This window comes from Giraffa tippelskirchi, chromosome 4, assembly GCF_054371585.1.
Source record: "Giraffa tippelskirchi isolate mGirTip1 chromosome 4, T2T-mGirTip1v1.2.pri, whole genome shotgun sequence".
Taxonomy (NCBI): domain Eukaryota; kingdom Metazoa; phylum Chordata; class Mammalia; order Artiodactyla; family Giraffidae; genus Giraffa; species Giraffa tippelskirchi.
Genome location: NC_137278.1, coordinates 11,122,696 through 11,135,422, shown reverse-complemented (window position 1 = coordinate 11,135,422; position 12,727 = coordinate 11,122,696). Strand labels below are relative to the sequence as shown.

The following is a 12,727-nucleotide window of genomic DNA, read 5'->3' as shown; positions in this document are numbered from 1 at the left end:
CATAAAGGTGGTGTCATCTGCATATCTGAGGTTACTGATACTTCTTTCAGCAATCTTGATTCCAGCTTGTGCTTCATCCAGCCCGGCATTTCTCATGATGTATTCTGCATATAAGTTAAATAAGCAGGATGACAATATACAGCCTTGACGTACTCCTTTCCCCATCTGGAACCAGTCTGTTGTTCCATGTCCAGTTCTAACTGTTGCTTCTTGACCTGCATACAGATTTCTCAGGAGGCAGGTAAGGTGGCCTGGTATTCCCATCTCTTTAAGAATGTCCCACAGTTTGTTGTGATCCACACAGTCAAAGGCTTTGGCATAGTCAATAAAGCAGATGTTTTTCTGGAACTCTCTTGCTTTTTCGATGATCCAATGGATGTTGGCAATTTGATTTCTGGTTTGTCTGCCTGTTCTAAATCCAGCTTGAACATCTGGAAGTTCATGGTTCGCATACTGTTGAAACCTGGCTTGGGGAATTTTGAGCATTACTTTGCTAAGTGTGTGAGATGAATGCAATTGTGTGGTAGTTTGAAGATTCTTTGGCATTGCCTTTCTTTGGGATTGGAATGAAAACTGACCTTTTCCAGTCCTATGGCCACTGATGTTTTCCAAATTTGCTGGCATGTTGCCTGCAGCACGTTAACAGCATCATCTTTCAGGATTTGAAATAGCTTAGCTGGAATTCCATCACCTCCAACTAGCTTTGTTCATAGTGATGCTTCCTAAGGCCCACTTGACTTCACATTCCAGGATGCCTGGCTCTAGGGCAGTGATCACACCATCGTGGTTATCTGGATCATGAAGATTTTTTGTATAGTTCTTCTGTGTATTGTTGCCACCTCTCCTTAATATCTTTTGCTTCTGTTAGGTCCATACCATTTCTGTCCTTTACTGTGCCCACCTTTGCATGAAATGTTTTCTTGATAACTCTAATTTTCTTGAAGAGATCTCTCCAGTCTCTTCAAGGCAAGCGGGATTGGATTACAGGACTTCCACAGGACTGGAGGAAACAGAAACTCCAGTCTTAGAGGGCACAAACAAAATCTTGCATGCATCAAGATCCACAGCAAAGTAGTGACTCCACAGGAGACTGAACCAAAACTACCTGCTAGTGTTGGAGAGTCTCCTGTGGAGGCATAGGTCAGCAGGGGTCCACCTCAGGGATAGGGGCACTGGCAGCAGCAGTCCTGAAAGGTCTGCCTTGGTGTAAGCCCTCCTGGAGGTCACCATCAACCACTGAGCCAGTAGACCCCAGGGCTGGGTTGCCTCAGGACAAACAACTAACAGGGAGGGAGCACAACCCCACCTATCAGCAGATAAGTGGATTAAAGTATTACTGAGCAAGGCCCAAACTAAAGAGCCTCTTGCCGAAAGTTAAAGAGGAGAATGAAAAAGTTGGCTTGAAGCTCAACAATTCAGAAAACTAAGATCATGTCATCTGGTCCCATCACTTCATGGCAAATAGATGGGGAAACAATGGGAACTGTGAGAGACTTTATTTTCTTGTGCTCCAAAATCACTGCAGATGGTCACTGCAGCCATGAAATTAAGACGCTTGCACCTTAGAAGAAAAGCTATGACAAACCTAGACAGCATATTAAAAAGCAGAGATATTACTTTGCCGACAAAGGTCCATCTAGTCAAGGCTATGGTTTTTCCAGGAGTCGTGTATGGATGTGAGAGTTGGACTATAAAGAAAGCTGAGCTCTGAAGAATTGATGCTTTTGAACTGTGGCGTTGGAGAAGCCTCTAGAGAGTCCCTTGGACTGCAAGGAGATCCAACTAGTCCATCCCTAAAGGAAATCAGTCCTAATATTCATTGGAAGGACTGATGCTAAAACTGAAACTCCAGTACTTTGGCTACCTGATGCAAAGAACTTACTCATTTGAAAAGACCCTGATGCTGGGAAAGATTGAAGGCAGGAGGCGAAGGGGACGACAGAGGATGAGATGGTTGGATGGCATCACCGACTCGATGGACATGAGTTTGAGCAAGCTCCAGGAGTCGGTGATGGACAGGGAAGCCTGGTATGCTATAGTCCATGGGGTCAGAAAGAGTCAGACACAACTGAGCAACTGAACTGATCTCACCTAAGAGATTATCAGGTATGTGATGTTCAATATTTTTCAGAATATTTGAAAAAATCAAGTAATATGGGAGAAATGTTAGCAATTAATCCTACTAGAGTCAGAATATCTAATTACAACTTTATTTAAGAATACTGGGAAAGTTTCTGTTTATTTACCAATTTCAGATTCCTATCAGTATGACTTTAAGTATATCACACAAATTAAACAATGAGTCATCAACATGTGCAAAGGAAATGTTTTTTTAAATTACTGACACTGAAAGATCAAGTCTAATTAACACTGAATATAAGCCTAAATTAATACCAAAAAACCAGCATACAAAACCCTATCCAAACAACAGCAGTGTTGTGAAAACAAGAGACTCTTGTTGACATGGAAAGAGCAATGCAACCAATAGTAGCTCTGCTAAGTCACTTCAGTGTGTCCGACTCTGTGCCACCCCACAGACGGCAGCCCACCAGGCTCCTCCGTCCCTGGGATTCTCCAGGCAAGAATACTGGAGTGGGTTGCCATTTCCTTCTCCAGTGCATGAAAGGGAAAAGTGAAAGTGAAGTCGCTCAGTCGTGTCCGACTCCCAGTGACCCCATGGACTGCAGCCTACCAGGCTCCTCCGTCCATGGGATTTTCCAGGCAAGAGTACTGGAGTGGGGTGCCATTGCCTTCTCCGAATAGTAGCTCTAGCACTCTTCTAAAGAGGTATCATTCTGCTAGGACTACCGGAGCTGGCCACTAACATACAAAAGTCTTGGCAAAGTCTCCAGCCTGGGAACGACTCCAGTAAAGGTATTATCAGCAAAATACACTGGTGTTCCAGTAGTTAGGACTCCACATTTCCACTGCAGAGGGTACGGGAACTAAGATCCCATGTGCTTTGCAGTAGTGGCAGGAGGACTCTTCTGCTTAAAACCTTCCAATTTCCCACCACTTGGGGGGAAAAAAAAAATCAAATTTGGGAAAAAATCCAAGTTACTTATCACAGCTCACAAGACCCTACATGACAGGGTCCCATCCCACCTCTTCCACATGACCTCCTCCCTGCATTCACTTCATTCCAGCTATCCTACTCCTTCTGCTTCTCAAACACACCAAACTCAATACTATTAATATCTTAGAGCTCTTATATTTCATTCTCATTGCCCAGATCACACTTCTTCAGGATCTTTATCCTCAAGGATTCTTCTCGTCATCATTTGGCTCTCAGCTTGTATATTCACTTTCTCAGAGAAGCATTCTTTTTTACTCCTGACTCTCCTTAGCACCTAGAACAGTACAATATAAATATATCTATATATGAAGAACATCGACACGTTTGTTTTAGTGCATTTATTTGATTGCACTTTGAAAATAATGTAAGAAAGACAATTTACATACACAGGAATATCTGCAAACTGAGTTCAACAAGGGATTGTTCAGCCCTATAGAAGGTTCAAGTAATTAACTGCCAAGTTTTCCTCCAAGTATCCACTCAGGAATCATATCTATCACAGGGCTGTAGCTCCTGATGCCTAGTGAAAGAATAACTGATTTAGAATCAATGCATAAGCTTAATCTGCTTTTAAACACACTGATCGTCATCTCACTATTAAGTCTGCATAATGGCTCAGGAGCCAAAAAAGACAACGTTCAAATCCCAGTTTTATCTTTTAAATGCTGTGAAGCCTTGAACAAGTTAGCTTACGTATTAATATTAAACGAAGATAACAGTACTTATCTCAGAATTGTTTTGAAAGTTAAATAATGCATATAATAAACATCTGTTAGAGTCTTGCACATAATAAAAATCCAATAAAGTCAGCTATTATTCTATTATTATTCATTAATTCACACTCTTCCAACTAATTTTTATTGATATAAAAGGCACAATTCAAAAAAAATTGACCATAGCCCCTGCCCAGGAAGAGCTCACAGTGTAAAAGGAAAAGAAAGTGAAAAGTGAAGTCACTCAGTCGTGTTCGACTCTTTGTGACCCCATGGACTGTAGCCTACGGGGCTCCTCTGTCCACGGGATTTTCCAGGCAAGGGTACTGGAGTGGGTTGCCATCTCCTTCTCCAGAGGATCCTCCCAACCCAGGGATCGAACCCAAGTCTCCTCCATTGCAGGCAGACGCTTTAGCCTCTGAGCCACTAAGGAAGCTCAAAAAAGGAAAAGATAAACCCATAAAAAAATAAGCACAGAAGAACTATGTATTCAGTCTCATCCAAGAGGCCTGAAAAGAATCTGCCCTGTTCTAGTAAATTTGATTTTAGGATCTAGTCAGTCAGTCTAGAGTTAAAAGGCACACCAAAACCCTTCCAACTTATAAAAAGGAACAGCGTTTAAGATGGTCAGAACAGCTCTGTAAAAGAAGCCCTCTTAAGATTACAAGAAGAATGGTCAAGAATGATTGTCTTTTTTTTAATGTATTTTAAAAATTTTGTTGTATTTACTTGGCTTTGTTGGATCTTAGCTGAGGCATGTGGGATCTTCGTGGTATCAACTGGATCTTTAGTTGCAGAACACGGATTTTCTAGCTGTGGCGAGGGCTCAAAAGGGCATGTGGGATCCTAGTTCTCCAACCAAGGACTGAACTTGAATTCCCTGCACTGTAAAGCTGTGGATTCTTAATCATTGGACCACCAGGGAAATCTGCGAGAATGACTGCTTTAATAGCCAAAAGGTGGAAGCAACTAAGTGTCCATCAACAAATGAAAGGATAAACAAAATGTGGTCTATACATACAACTGAATATTATTCAACCTTAAAAAGGAAGGGAATTCTGACACATGCTACAACATAAATGACCCTAGAGGACACTAAGCTAAGTGAAGTAAGCTAGTAACAAAAAGATAAACACTGTATGATTCTGCTTTTATGAGGTATCTTGAATAGTCAAATTCATAGTGACAGAAAGAAAGAAGAGTGGTTGCCAGCAGCAGCCGGAGGAAGGAATAAGAACTTAATGTTATGCTAGGTACAAAGTTTCAGTTTTAGGAAATGATGAAAATGCTCTGGAGAAAATGGCAGGGATGATTGCACAACAATGTGAATGGACCTAATGCTACAAAACTGTAGACTTAAAAATGGTTAAAATAATAAATATTACGTTATGTGTATTTTACCACAATTTAAAGAAAAAAAGGAATGACTGCTCTGTAGTTTACAGAGAGTGTGCATCCCTTCTTCTCTGACTTTGATCACTGTTATATCCCATAGTGTATCAACCAGCTTCTCCAGGTTAAGACAAGAGAATTCCTAGGCAGTCGCCATATATAGGATACTACATGACATCTAAGAAATAACAAGTCCTTAAACACCCAAACACAGAATTTACAGCAAAACTGACAGATGCTATACACTGCCCGTGGATTTATTTCTAAAAATCTAAAAAGTGCAGAAAATAAATCGAAGTATTTTTATGTCTAAATACCATTTTAGGATTATATATAAGCTGATTCCTAAAGAGACAAGGAAGTCCTCAGAAAAAAAAAAAAATCAATTGGTCCATGTAGGGTAGATTTCCTATTATCAGTGCTAAGGTCCCATAAAACAACTTTATTCAAATTTTTTTTAAATGTCAATTTACATTAAACAAAGCAACTTTCATATACTAAACAAAAATGTCACAATGAACAGTCCAAATAATGGCCTTGTTTCCTAGTGGCCCAGAAAGACAGAAAATAAATCCCAAGGACCCTAGTTCAGATAGACTAGAGAGAGTAGACTGTGGTTATCTTGCATAATTAAAGACTATGTCACAGTTCAATGGGGTAAACACTTCAGTAGCTTCCCCCCAGCAGCTGCCTATGATTAAGGACTAGGGTAAGAGTGACAGCTTCACAAAGGCAATAGTAAGAGATAAAGCTTCTTCCTGGCACATTCAAAGACTTCAGAATCCCAAACTTCTTTGCTGTCCATCCACCCAGTTTTCATTAAGAACAATTTATATCATCCAGGAAGCTTCAAAGTCAAATGCTACCTTTATTTTTACCTTATCAAACCCATAAAATCACAGCTGGGGTGTGGTCTGGACATAAGTCTTGGTAAAGATCACAAAAATTCTCATATCAAATAATTGGGTTAAGTTAGAACAAACTTCATCAACAATAAGATGATACAGAATTCAGGCAAAGTTGGCGTCCTTCTGGCATTTCAGAAAGACTAGCATTGCTCCTAATACTAGTACATAGGTGTAAGTAGCCTCTGAGTGGGTAATGTCACCAAACAAAAGCAACACCTTCAAAGTCTCTCTCAGTGACTAGAGGCAGCCAGACACTCAAACTGCCAGTCCTGAATTACGGCCTCTGAATGGTGAGGGCTTCACATTTCACTGATCAGGGCACAGCCCAATCAGGAGACAAACCCCAACACTGCCAGGGACCAGCAAATCCGCTTTCTTCCAGTGTGCACATGACTGAATGTGCTTCTGTCCATCATCTGGGTCATATATAGTTCAATGCGAGCTGAGCAGACAGGGCTGCAAGGAAATCTGGCGCGGTTCAATACCTCGTCTAGTCTGGGTTCCAGTACCTTTTTTTTTTTTTTTTTCAAACTGACAAACTCATTTCTCTACCGGGACAGGATGCTGTGCTGGCTGGGAGTTCCATTTCTGCAGCAAGAATCCTATCTGGAAACACAGAAGTTGTCCTCTAAGCCACAGCAGCTCGAACTTTTTTGATTGTTGTTGCTGCTTTCTCCCATCACCCCCACCCCCTTTTGACAAAGATCCAACTGTAAAAAGTCTTACGTAACAGTTCAGGACTACTTCGGTTCTTTTACTGGGTAAGCACTTTCAATTTTTTTTTTTTTTAAACTAAAAACCATTTTAACATTGAATCTGTTGAGAGTCTTGACTAAAATCTTTTAAGTAATTTGTGTGGTGAAATACTGTCAGTGGATTTTTTAGTCTCATTTCTGCACGTGCTCCTTTGTTCTCAGAACAGAAGCTTTTTATACACACCCCATAACGCAGCTGGAGAGAGTTATGAAGTCAGTTATTATAAGGAACACAAAGGTTGCTTTGCATTCTTTGCCTTTAGATAATTAATTTCGTATTTGTTTTCTTAAAATGAAGTATTAAAGAAGGGAGAAAATGAATAAACCAAAGAATAAACTGTTGGAAAATCTAGCAAAGTTTGAAGTTTTTACCACCTTTTCTATCTGTAGTTTTGTGTGGCCAAACACTTGTGCCGCCTGGGGCGGTGGGGGTAGAGGCAAGCGTAGACAGAGAGGAACTAAGCCAGACATGGACAAAGGCATGAGCCAAAACCAGACAGTCCTGGCCGTTCGATAGGCCAGCAGTGGGTGAGACAGGTCAGCCAGCTGCAGGGGCGGGAGAGGGGGGGAAAGGGGCATGGATGTGTGAGGTGCTCATGCGTGCGATCGTGACTAGATTCTGAAACTGCCAGCCATTTTCCCAGCTATGCTTTGTGCAATCTAAAGGAATGCATCTCTGAAGCAGTCTTGCCAGGGCCCAGTGATAGCAAAGGAGTGTGATGAATACCACAACATATGGAATCAGAAAATACAGGGATCTGGGGTGGGCAAGAGGGAAAGGCAGAGGGTGTGGAAATTTTTTAGTGATCTGGAATGTGTTGAGTGACAGGAAGTGCCCCAAGCTCTCCCCCCTCAACTCTTCTCAGTCGCGCCTGCTTTTGTCTAACTCTTGTAATCTACACACTACTGCTTACAAAGCTGTCTGAGTTTAAGACAAAAAGAAACATAAAAGGCTCTCCCCGTTCCATAGTACCTGCGATATGGAAGGAATGTAAAAAGCATGGCCCTTTAAGCCTGTGGACATTTTTTCAGGTATACAGGAGAAAGATAACATAACAATTTTCCAAGGATAATGAGAATTATGAATTATAGTCAAGCTTCCAACCTAATTTTAAAAAATCCCGATTCTGCTATACTTACAAATGTTTACGATGGTTCCTAATTTGAAGGTTTGTTTGTTTGGTTAATACATTGCATTTGAAGTTGTTTCTATTTTCTTTGCATAAATTTGTGCTTTGGGGAAAAAAAGCAAAGAAGTATTCAGAATGCACCCGGAAAAAAAGGAGATTTTCCCTTCAATGGTTAGAAAGCATTTTTGGTTGATTTCTCAGAGAAAGCCGCTCTCTTTCTCTCTCTCTCTCATTTTTGCAAGTATGCTACAAAGATAACTTTTTATCATCATAGATGTAAAGTAGAAAACTTTTCAAGGAAAACAACAGTGCTCTAAGTTAAAAACAACTTAGCATTTTCCCAAACTTCCATATTACCAACAGAAACACCACCACTTGAGAGAAAAGTAGCCAAATAGTTGAATGGCTAACTCTACTTCTGGAAGATGAAATGTAAAATTAAGTGTGAATAAAATGATACTTGGGAATGTTTCTACCTCCTATCACAAAAAATGTTAGTGGTCAGCCTAGGAGTTAATCTTTCCTAGTATGGCTCTGAGCCTTCATGCCGAGCAGACGTTATTCACGTTATTCACATGACGATTCGAAAAGTCCATTCATATATCCCACTACCTGGATTTGAATAGAAACCAGACAGCAATTCTTTAGTTCCAGCCACCATTCGCCCCACTGGACAATAGCGATTTGTTAGCACAGAGTCACAGGCTGTGGGACACAAAGCTTGGAGCTGGAGAAAGATGGGGGATTCAGAGAACAGGAAATTACAGGCCCGATGCACTCCTGGCAGCTCTAAGAATACAAAAAAAAAAAAGGGCAACACAGCGATGCCATGTTTAAGAGCTACTTCTAGCTTTTTTAACCACCTCCAATGTCATAAAAGCTCTATTGTGGGAGTACATAAAGTCACGAGCCCCATGTGCTCTCTTTTCTCATTACAGGGAACTTCATTCAATGCCCTGGCATAGTCAGAAAAATCAAAAGCACCCAGAGTTGATTAGTTGTGAGCTCTGATAGAAAGGAGAGGGGTATTTTATAAATAAAATGACAGCAAAAAAATATATACTAAGTAACACAAGTATATAACAAAATTAATAGGGTCTACAAATTATTTCATAAGACCAGGCAAGCAAAATGAAACCGAATCTATCAAAATTCCAGGGAAACGAATTCTTTTTCAAGTTATCATATAAAATCTATTATTTAATTCCATCCAAAGTTTCTTTGGAAGACATCAATAATCTTAGGTAGAACATTTCTGAGTTCTGAGTCGTATTTTCCAAAACAGAGAACTAAAATTGAAGCCCTGAGGATTTACTTTGAAATAGTAGAAAGGAAAACTACATTTTCTTTTGTTGGCTATCAAACTATTATAGCTTGCTGGCTAAATATAGAAACTGTCTCCACTTTCTCTTTAGATATAAGAAATGACATTAATGGTAATTCTAGGTGAGGGGAGAGGGATATTCTTCAACCTCAATGAGCAGAAGAAAACAGTACATGGGTTTCTCTCCAAGCTCTCATGCTGCAACCTGAGCATCAAGGGGCCAGAATGATGTCCATTTCAACAAGAGGGGACATGGCACAAGAAAGCTGTAAATGGTGTTGTTCTTCTTTCTTCTGTGATCCATTAGCAAACACAAGTCCCAAATGATATCATATCTGAAATACTCATCAGATGAGATTGTGAATGATCAAAAAGTGCTTTGGAAATATGAACTGTTGTACTCTATTTGGTCCTATGGCTTTAGGATAAACACATACCAAATTTTATGTTGTTGGAAAACCAATATGCAACTTTTAAACTACTACTAATTATTGGATTTCTTCAAATTCTATCATTACTCATCAAACACAAGGATCAATTACAACCTCAAACTATGCTATAATTACATGTGGCTATTTTTATTTGAATTTAAATAAAAATTAAATAGAATTTAAAATTTTGGTTGCTCAGTCACACTAGCTGCATGCATTTCAAGCACTCAATAGCCCCATGTATGTAACTAGTGACTATTATACTGGACAAAGCAAAAAACTGGATTTCCAACTGCAGAAAGTTCTGTTGGACAGTACTGATCTACAGCGTGTGCTTGCTAAGTCACTACAGTCATGTCTGACTCTTTGTGACCCTATGAACCGTAGCCCACCAGGCTCCTATGTCCATGGGATTCTCCAGGCAAGAATACTGGAGTGGGTTGCCGTGCCCTCTTCCAGGGGATCCTCCCAATCCAGGGATGGAACCCACATCTCTTATGTCTCCTGCATTGTCATGCAGGTTCTTTACCACTAACACCACTGGGGAAGCCCATCTAGACCATGCTTATTATATCCAGAACACGTTTTCAACTGCACATCCAGCTCGACATGAAAGAAATTGATCTCTAAGCAAAAACCACAATGACGAGGTAGTGAGAACCATGATACTTGAGAGATGTCTAAAACAGGCATTTTGAAACCAAAGATTTCATTTTTTTCCTTGGTCTATAATGAAGGTTATAAAGAATATTAAGATAGTAACGGCAGACATGCAGCAGCGGCCACAGTAAAATGTTCCAAAATGGCATTTAGTGTCATGACTACATGTCTTAACCATCAAATCTACCATCAAATAAAAGACATGATAAACATGAATATGAGATTCTTCAGTTTGGATGCATTCTCAACCCATCCTATTCCTGCTTGGTGCAAGGAACTGGTTTTTAAGGTTAGGTAGACATTGGTTGGATTCCTGGCTCTGCCACTTATTTACTATGTGATCTTCAATAAGTCACTTCCTCTCTTTGTCTCATACTCCTCTTACATAAAACGCAAATATTAATGCCTTCCTGACAGTCATTTTAAGGTTCAAGGATCATATCTATAAAAGATCTTGAACTGCTCCCGGCACATTAGAAAATATTCTAGAAATGTCAATTCTGTGAAAACACAGTAAGGGCTTAAGGTTCAATTCACTGTCTGAGACTCTTCCCAAAAACAGAGAATGGAAATAGAAAGGTCCAGGCTGATATACAGCACAGATAATTCTCTGTTTAAATTTTAATTAAAACAAACATATGAAGACGAAAGCCATCAACACTGCACAAAGAATTTCACAAAGTCTTAGAAATATTAAATGGATTGAGTGAATACAAGAAAATTATCATTTGAAAAGGTAGGTGGAACAACAAATTTTAATATCATAAGGTGTTTTTAATACTAATACTAATTTAATGCTATTTAGTATATAAGAATCATTTCTTAAATTAAGAAATATTTCCTGGAAACCTTTTTTGAATAACATTTCTACTAATTCTTGGTGATTAAAACAAAAACATGAAAATTCTAATATTGCCCATGACTAAGAAATTAAAATAGCTTCCTGCAGGTATGAGAAAGAAAATTCATGTCTTTTAAAAATCAAAGCCATACACCTGAAACTAACACAACAATGTAAACCAACTATACTTCAATAAAAACTTTAAAAAATAAAATAAAACCAGTCATAGAAGGAATTCCTGGGCAAGAGCTGTTACTATATCTGTAGACTCATTTTAACGTTGAAAATAATCTAGCAGAAACTAGAAATAGTAGGTGTTTCTTAATGATGATGCCAAATAACTGAAGAATGTTGAACATGTCACAAAATCTTTTCAGAGCATGAAAAGCAAGAGATTTTCAAAAGCAAACAGCAGAACTACGTTTAGGGGAGATAATGTGCTATACTGTAAAATCCAAAAACCTAGGTTCACGTCCCAGAAACTGGCTGGATTAGATATGGCATGAAATTTTTAGCTCTGCCACTATTTAGCTAGGTGACTTTTAACAAGTCACTTATGAATCTTTGTTACCAATGGTGGTTCAAAAAATACATCTATACTGGAGGCTAAATGACAGAGCACTTGGAGGTGAAAAATTTTGATCTGCCAGAGACTATTCAAACATCTATCATGCACAGTGCTAGACCCAGGTTGAATGATGAACAAAACAGATACAGAAGTTGCCCTCATGGAGTTGCTAAGTTATTAACTGAGATAACAATTGCTAGGAGTCATCTCATTTAAAAAATGGTAGGCACGAGTTTAGAAACTTTGAGAATGGATCCAATAATTTGGGGAAACTGCCCTGCCATCCTTTGAAGCTGAAGTTCATAAGAGTATGAAAGAAGGTACACCCTTAGTTCCATTTGATTCAAGCAAAGAGATGCTAAACTATAAGATCTTAATGGATTTCAAGCAATTAAGGAAACAAAACACCTTCAAACAGAGTGGTTTCACAGTGACCACTACTCAGATCTGTGGCAAACCACTATCTCATACAAAAGCTCAGGCTCCTTTTGATAGATGATGATGAAGAACAAGATAATTTCTGGAGGGGACAGAGTAAAGGGGGTCTGAGTTAGGACTGTCTAATCTGGGAACAGAACACGATACAATGGAGCATTAAATGTGATACGTATTTCCTTCACCCCCTCTTCTAAGACTATGCTCTTAGAACTTACCATTTCCTTCAATGGTGCATACTACGACCATCATGATTACACAGCTAGCTGTTAGCAACCAACAATATCTGAGACACGGATGATAAATATAAAGAGAAGGAATGGCTAGGGCTAGAGTCACAACTGGGCTTCTGTACAAATTAGAACCATGTCTATGAGGTAACTAAATATTAACTGGATTAACTCTCTTCCAACTGGAATTTAGTCTTTGTTGTCATAGGACTATATCAAGAGTTGCTGTTAACAATAGATAGAGTATATCCATACACACAACAG

The 12,727-nt window shown here is 39.3% G+C and overlaps 1 protein-coding gene and 1 long non-coding RNA gene across 7 annotated transcripts in view; one reads left to right on the top strand and one right to left on the bottom strand.

The window, feature by feature from the left end:
- NR6A1 (nuclear receptor subfamily 6 group A member 1) overlaps positions 1-12,727 on the bottom strand; it is a 221,792-nt gene that overhangs the window by 111,094 nt on the left and 97,971 nt on the right. The gene's annotated exons all lie outside the window — the stretch shown is intronic.
- The window catches only part of LOC145545050 (uncharacterized), a 38,023-nt gene continuing 31,808 nt past the window's right edge, over positions 6,513-12,727 (top strand). The window contains exon 1 of the long non-coding RNA XR_014081836.1: positions 6,513-6,850. This is a non-coding gene — a long non-coding RNA (uncharacterized LOC145545050). The remainder of the gene's footprint in view (positions 6,851-12,727) is intronic.